Source organism: Amphiura filiformis, chromosome 12 (assembly GCF_039555335.1).
Source record: "Amphiura filiformis chromosome 12, Afil_fr2py, whole genome shotgun sequence".
Classification (NCBI taxonomy): Eukaryota; Metazoa; Echinodermata; class Ophiuroidea; order Amphilepidida; family Amphiuridae; genus Amphiura; species Amphiura filiformis.
This window is the reverse complement of record NC_092639.1, coordinates 51,831,231-51,840,242: the sequence shown is the minus strand read 5'-3', so window position 1 is coordinate 51,840,242 and position 9,012 is coordinate 51,831,231.

The following is a 9,012-nucleotide window of genomic DNA, read 5'->3' as shown; positions in this document are numbered from 1 at the left end:
GTTAGGTGATGTTTGTTTAGTCCGTCGACAATACGTTTCAAGTTTTGTGCATGCACAAAACTTGAAACGGAGTGTGCCGAATACACATGTTCGGAAGTTGTCCGATGTGTGTTCGTACTGTTCTGTATATATACCCTGGGTTTGTTCGTTATTCTTTCGTTTATATACTGCAGGTGTTTGCAAGGTTTCGCAGGCGCTTGTGCCGGATGTAGGCCTATGGCGAACATGTGCATCGATCATGGGGGGGGGACTTTCTGAAGGGTGTGTGACGCAATATCATATTTCCCCAGTACTTTAGTGACTGACAAGTAGAAAAAGGGGAAAGGAGAGAAAAGAAAAGAAAGTGAGAAAAATTGAAGAGAAAAGAGAAGAGAAAAAGTTAAATTGCACGTAATTTAGTAGGCCTATGCATGTAAGTAGTATTGAGGGAGCGGCACTTTCTGAAGGGTAGAGGACGCAATATCAAATTCCTACCAGTTTTAGTGATTGACAAGAAAGAAAAAAGAGAGAAAACATGGAAAAGGTTAAATTGTACGTTATTGAGTAGGCCCAGGATAGTATATATAGTAAGCCTAAGTATAGGCCTTTGATTATTATAGGCAGTGCTTAAATGTGAAAATTACTGCCGGCCCGTCGATATGTAGGGCCCGTGACATTTTGTCACCAAAGTCAGTATTTAAGACGGACTTTAATAAATAGGTCTATTACTGACTTTAACATATCAATCCATGCATGCTTTAGGCCTACCTGAAATTACGAGTCTGAAGTCTTATGTCTAAGTGTCAGTGGATCAGTGTAACATTTTAAATTTTGCAAATTCAGTTCGGGCCTTCTTTGTTTTTTGTTTAAGGCAATAATAGTATAAAAATGATGCACCAAAAACAATTTTCCAAATTTTCCATTTTTAAAACTAAATTTTTACACAATAGGCCTAGGCCTAATAATGTAAATAGGCCCTACAGTCGCCATGCAAATGGCTTCAATTGGACCTTCATTTTGAAAAATGGACAAGTCTTCCTTTTTGCTTCTGCTATGGACATCCACGTTTTATTATTGTTACAATTGTTTATATTATACAATAATGGTGAAAACTTTTCAATGGCTTCAATTAGGCTTTCGTTTCACCAATTTGTTTCAAACTTATAATAGTGCTAAAATTGATCCAAAAAATGACAAATGGCTTCAATTGGGCCTTCTTTGTCCAAAGGTTTCTCACCTCTATTGCCCCCGGACGCTGGTTGCCCTGATATATCAGATTTGTAGCCCTTTTGTACTTATTAGCCAATATTTGACCATTTTCGTCAAAGTTTTCCCCCTTAAAAGTTGTCTTTCCCCACTTTGTTCACCCTCTGAAAAAGTGCTTGCTACGTCACTGCCTCTAAGGGGTCAAAAACCCTCTCAAACACCCTCTCCTCCCCCACTTTTCTGATAGGGTGGACGTCCCTGTTGGTGCCACATGCCACGGATTCGCCGGTCATTTGTCGGACGTTGAACGATTGAATATAAAACGCCTGCAGGATTATTAGCGGCCACAACGCATAGAGAGACGAACGGGAATCGGACCCCCAAATCCGGACATTTGTCGGACGTTGACCCCAAATCCGGTCATTTGTCGGACGTTGAACGATCGAATATAAGACGCCTGCAGGATTATTTGCGGCCACAACGCATAGAGAAACGAACGGGAATCGGACCCCCAAATCCGGTCATTTGTCGGACGTTGAACGATCGGATATAAGACGCCTGCAGGATAATTAGCGGCCACAACGCATAGAGAGACGAACGGGAATCGGACCCAAAATCCCACCGAATCTTCTGCCGGACTGGTGATTTTTCCACCGAATAAAATATTTTTGTATTCGGTGATGTACGTTGATTCAGTCCGTCGTAGTGTGACAGACCTATTAAATGTTGGCAAAATGTTTGGAAAAAAATGTTTGCAAAAACTAAAACAATAACATTTTGAAAACATTTTAAAAATATTGTTGCAGTGTGTTTTCATACAAAACGTTTTAAAATGTATTCTTAACCTTTATATAACCCGACATTCAATGTTATTAGAACATTTTTATCTAAACTAAAACCTGAACTGTAACCTGTTTTTTTGTGTGTTTGCTGGGGAAGCACTAAGTATTGACGAAAACCCCAATTAACCACCCACTTTAAGGATAGCAAACAAGCTATGCTCCGGGAGTATTGCATATGAATTCGAAGAACCACTTAAAACAGTAAGTGTTTTGCCTTACAGAGTAATGTGTCATTCAGAGCGGGATTCAGAGTCCCCAGCCTATTGTGAAAATGTCTAACAATAATCTTTTTTCCCAAACATCAAGGCAGTTTGTGACACGCTGGATGCATTAGTTTGACATTAAAGTATTAAGAGGCCAGTATTCAGTTATACAAACGTTCTGCTGTTATTAAACATTGATACAGTCAGATAAACTATATCCATATTAACTAATTAGCTGTAGAATAAATCTTTACATGTTTCATGGTGTAATATATGTAAAGTAAAAAACGTTAGTGTAAAAACATTGAACATTAAAGTAATATGATATTACGAGGTTCTTTGCTAGAACAGGAACGCGTTGATAATCTTTACCAGGTCCCTAGGATTCGATCTTAGAATCTTAGACTCAATAAACCCACTTTTCATTAACAATATTGAATTCAATACATGCAATAGTTTTAATTTTCAAACAGTTTGTGTGGATTTGACATTAACCTGAAAACTACATAAGAACAAACATGCCGATTGTTGGTTGAGCGGCTCTTGACAATTTGTTTTTCATTTTAACTCTCTTAATGTAAAAGAGCGAAAAACTCACTCTTCAAAGGAGTGGGAAGAGTGAAAACCACTCCAAAGGGATTGGAAATTAATCCTAAAAGAGTAAAAATCACTTCTAAAATAGTGAAAATCTCTCTTTCAAGAAATGATATAATGGACATTACCCTTTTGAGTAATCTTTTTATGTCATACCTTGAAAGAGTGATTATCATTCTTTTAGGAGTTATTTTCACTCCCGTTGGAGTGGTTTTTACTCAATCTTCTTCTTCTTTGACGTTACTCCGCAACGATCCAGATCTGGAACCACACGCAGAGGAACATAGATTGTACACAATACATGATCTTAGTTGCTTGAGTTCCTTTCCTTCTTGAAGTGCGTTGATAACCCGGGTTGATAAAGCTTGTTTAAAAGTTTCTGTGTTTGCTATACTAATGAGGTTTTTAGGTAGGGTGTTCCAATCGGTAATTGACCTTGGAAAAGTGTGTTTGTGAAACAGTCTTTCTTTGGTTGATATGGTCGCAAGAACTTTTGCGCCGGTATAGCAACCTGACCATTTAGTATCTTTTCGGTTTTCACTCCTTTACATCTGTACATTAAGAGAGTTATGACAAGTGTGAATCCCGGTTAGGTGTGAATACTCGTTTAAGGGAAGACGCTCATCAAAAACACCCATTTATAGTCATATCTCATTGTCGCTCCAGGTAAAAAGCATACTTTTTTCTTTCACATAATTTTTAAACCACAAAAATCGCACTTACGGTTTCCAAGAAATTGCAACTTGAAGTGAAGCATCTTGCACGATCAAAAGTATTATTTATGTACTTTATTGTTTTTCAAGCTGTGATATTTATTATGTATTTTATTGTTTTTCAAATGACGATATATAATATTTTAACATAAAACATCTGTATCTCAAAAAGCAAATAAGCTTTTATCATGTTATCTTCACAACAAATTGTAATAAATCAAGTGCCTGCTTTTGTACATGTTACATGTAATAAATTTTCAATCAATTTGCATACAAACATTTAACAGGTGTTTTTAGATATAAACGCATTTTCCCAAAAATGATGGATTTTAACCTTCAAAATAGTCAGTGGACCCTATTTTTTAATCGATGGAAATTTGGACAGAATGTACCTCAGGTCATTTATCAGATTTCCTGATTTGGTCTCCAATTTTTTTTATCTTAGGCCTTTTTTGTCCAAAAAAGTGTGGTTTTTTGTGTGTTTTGGGGCTTTTTCTAGCTGTTTATGACCAAAATAAAAGGTTTTAAAAAACATCTGACTCCAACATATTTTTAATATGACTAAAATAAAAAAAAAAAATTCCTAGCTCATTTCCCTGGGTCCATAGCCTAGTGAAATTTGACACCTTCAAATCCAAGATGGCGGCCAATTGAATATGCAAATTAGGTGAAAATCAATTTTCCCTTTTAGTGACCCATAGGTCCTACAGACCAAATTTGGTAATCATAGCACCTTTATAAAAGAAAAAGTGATTTTGATGAGGGTCTTCCCTTAAAGAGAGTCCTAAATGTGTATATTTACCATGTTTACAGTATCCAAAAAAGGTAATATGCCCAAAGAGTGTCAAAGAATTGATTAGTATAGGAACTAAAATGGTAAAGCCTTTCCTAACGGTTATTGTCTAAAGCCATTGGCTACAACTTGCTGCCTTTCATTAATGTCCACTAGGGATGACTAATCGTCAGAAATCTAGATATGAGACTAATTATAGTAATACATAAGTGTGTTGAGGGACCTGGGCGATGCGTGAAACCGTGTCGGTGATGAAAGATCTAACATCAATGCGGATTAATATCATTGAAAGTAGCATGCACATTGTGAGTATGAGTCGAATCGTGAACACAGCAACAATCCTTTTTCTGCACTTTTAGAAAAACGTTTTATACCCTTTAAAAAAACGACATTTTGCCGGGGAGTGTACCTGAAGGGTACATGTACTTTCCAAACAATACGTGTGAGTGTAAACTACAGAAGACCCCAGTCCGTTGTATTAACATGTTAGTAGAAGAGCAGAAGACTTTGGAATGTAAAACTAGTTTTTCATAGTGCAGTTATGTCCACGGCAAATTCACCGTGACCTTTCCAGCCATAAACCCGCTTAGTGAAGATTAAACCGAGATATGCAGAACTAAACCATTATAGTAATCGATTGTCCAATGCAAATTTATTACCACGTGATAATATTAATCCAATGAGCGATCGAATTGTCCGCTACGGTCGACTAATCCAATCGATAATGACGCTATTGACATGTACGGGCGGAGCTCCACTGACCGAGTTTTGGGGTATTTTTCACTGGTTTGCTGTCATTTACTCATCAAGGCGGTCTCCCGTTATTATTAGGACTATGCTAATGATTTAAAGATACCCAAGTAGAGAATAAACAATACTTGATTGACAGAAAGTACTAAATTTGTACCTATTACGGTTTCGTGGCATACTTCTTTCAAATACGACCAAACCAGGGCGGCCCGGTGAAGCAAAATGTGCATTGAAATAACACGGGAGTTTGGATATAGATAGTAGATTTCTTTCTTATACAAATGTATGGAACCAAGTAATTAAAGCTTGTATAGGGTTAAAAATTCAGATATTTTGAAAAAAAAATATAATTGAAACATAGAGCAAGTACTAAAATCACAGCTTTTATACTTTTTGATATATGACGCTAACTAGTTCATCTCCTATATCTACAACACAGCGCTACCAGTACGGGTCAATTGCCTATTGTGAGTGCCCCTGTGTTGTGTGCATACATGTAGGCAACAATAACTGCATGATGTTCAGCTTTTACTGGTTGTACTTTACCATTTACTGGTTCTGGTACTAATTTGATTATAACAAAGCTGTTGGGAAAATGTATAACATCCGTGTATAATTAAATTTACTGTAATTAACACCCTATGTCCATTAATTCCTTGATAATTTCGTTCATGGTTTCCTGGTGTTGATTGAAAGTTCAAGTTGCATTCTAAGATAGGTAATCAGACAACATAGTGTATGAGCCTGACCCCTCAGATGGGGTGTTTGGTACCAGTTGGGGGGGGCAAAGCTGCACTGTTCCCAGGTAGTTGACATCATGCGCTACGCACAGGCACTACGCCTAGACGTTGGTCCACAAACCTCAGCACAATTTACAGGTTGTTGCTGACCACTACGGCCCCATATCATTCCAAAAACCATTAAACAATAACACAGTGACTTACAGTTACAACGAGACAATCAACAGTAAGTTCCTTGTCCAGTGGAATTTCCAGATAACTCAATTTTACACGAAAGCATACTAATCACCGCCAAGGTTTCGAACCCGCAACCTCTCGCACCATCGTCGAACGCCTTATCGATTGAGCTACGAGGGGCGGTCAATAAGTTCGTAGAACAAGGTACGTGAAAGAGCACTAGCCAAATTCTTTCAATCGCACTCTTGAACATGGTCACTGCATACCTTAATGCACCCATCTCATTTTTTCTTGAAACCTTCTATGGCAACAAAATGGAAATCTTCCGGTTGCTCCACTCTTCAGTGAAGGCTCACCAGCATTGATCACTAGCAAACCTGATACTATGAAGGTAGGACTTAAAATTCTGAAATATGTTTCGCTAACTGGAGGCCATACCTAGACCGCAATTTCGTTGCTTTAGTTATCAGACCCCTCTGTCTTGAATTGCAGCTTAACAAGTGAGAGTAGTAAATGTTGATGTATATTATGATTCATCCAGTCGTAGAAACAGAGGTGAATTATGAATAAAATACTGGAATAACTTTTTTGCGAATTTTCATCCAATCTCATTGGACTTCATCTGCCAACTGCAAAGTGAGAGTAGTGTACAGGACACAATCAGTCACATTCTTACCACCAACCTTCTTTACTTGATGGCTTGCCACAATTTTGCTATCAAAATTGTACTATATATGCCTATGCTTGTACTTTCATTTGACAAATGATCTGTCATCAAGGCTCTCAAAGACCTTGACCTACATTGACCGATTGATGATCTTCTTAGGGGTGGGAGACCCAGGTACTTCCATTGAATGGACTCATAATTCCAGTGATTAATGTATGTCTTATCACCTTTTCCCAAATATAGATGAAACTTGTCTCGGTCTTTTTTCTAATTGTAAAGGTGGCGTGGACCTGATTATGTCCACTGGTATATATTTTTGCATGAAGATTCTGGGACCCCCATCTAGAAGACACCCTGGAATACCCAAATGTTAATAGATTTATTTTGAATATACTTTCATCAAAGTTGTTATATTTTGTGGCTATCTTAATTAACTTTCTTGTTTGGTTCTTTGTTCATTATCAATACCACTGCTGTACCAGCACGTATATCATTAGTGGTGATATCAGCAAGTCTTTTGGACCTTGGATGATCTTCAAGGACGCTCATTCCATTCTCGAACTAGAAGGGCCATTTCTTTGCTGTTGAGTATCAAGGACTTCATCACCATTTACAGCAACTGTATATTGTTAAATTCCATTTGAGTTTTTACATCCGTCGGGAGCAAATTACATGATGACCCTGTGTTCACTCCTGGCAGTACCTGTGAATTCAAGGAAGCGAGCTTCTTCTGCAGGGTGTACTAACCATATACAGTGATTCAAAAATCGAATATTTTTGCAATAATGTTTTGAAGGAACAAGCTTTTAAATGAGACCAAATTCAATACCGTGCGACAAAGTAACATACCTTGTTGAACTTTTAGACCGCCCCTCGTAAATTGACTGCTAATCATAATAGCGTTACCAGGGCACTAATGTAGTCCTATTCATTTCCTTGTCCTGTAAAGTATGCTGAGGCTTGTGGATCAACGTCTAGGCGTTGTGCCTGTGCGTAGCGCACTATAAATCACTGTGCATTTTTTTCTTTTTTTCTTGAGCTCTAGCATGTTCTTGTCCTCGAGGAGCACCATGTGTTGCTGTGCTACAGAAGCACTAAATAATGACAATAATTCAATTAATCACCCAGTTTGAGATTAGCAAAAAAGCTATATATGCTCTAAGAGCACTACAAATGGAAGATTTTCTGTTCACCACACCTGTTGCGAAACACCTGTGGTATGTGACAAATACCGCGATTCGAAGAACCACTTAAAACAGTAAGTGTTCTGCCTTGCAGAATAATGTGTCATTCAGAGTCCCCTGCCTATTGTGAAAATGTGTAACAATAATCTTCTCCTCCAAACATCAAGGCAGCTTGGGACATGTTGGTTGAATTAGTTGACATTTAAGTATGAAGTGGCCCGTATTAAATCAGTTAAACAAATGCTCTGCTGCTTGTAACATAGTCAGCGAAACCTATATCCATAACCAAATAACAACAGAAAATATCTTCACATGTTTCACGGTGTAAGCTGTACATGCTATATGTAAAAACGTTAGTGTTTAAAGCACTGAACATTAAAATAATATGATATATTAGGTTCTTTGCTAGAACAGGAACGAGGTGTTGACGCGTTGGTAATCTTTACCAGGTCCCTGGGCTTTCGATCTTAGAAATGACTCAATAACCCACTTTCAACATGTTCCATGATATTAAACTCAGAACATACAAAAGTTCTAATTTTCAAACAATTTGTCGAATTGACATTAACCTGAACAATATTTTCAGCTATAAAAGAATAACATTAAGGTAACGTAACGATTATTGTAAAAAACAGGAAACTTAAAAATTCTTGCGTATATGCAACATACACTTAAGTGCAGATGTACTGTACTGTATTGCTGAACTGTACAGGAAACAAAGTTGGAAGAGTCAAAACCATTCCAAAGGGAGTTAAAATCACTCCTAAAATAGTAAAAATCACCTCTTTCAAGGTATAATATAAGAGACATTAGTGTTTCTAGAGTAATGTTCCTTATATCATATCTTTTGGAGTGATTTTAACTCTTCTGGAGAGTGTGGTTTTCACTCTTTTACATTTAGAAGAGAGATAAAACAAGGGGTGAATCGGAAGGTAATTTGTATCCAATATTCCGGGAAAAACCGATAATATACGCAAAGAGTATAATTCTTTTGTCAAAGTAATGATAAGCAGGAATTTTATACAAAAGCCTTTGCTAAAGGTTTTTGTATAAAGCCATAGGCAACAACTTGCTGCTATTCAGCGATGTCCACAATAGGGATAACTATTCGCCAGAAATATAGGTATGAGACTAATTATAGTAATGTGTTGAGATACCTGGATG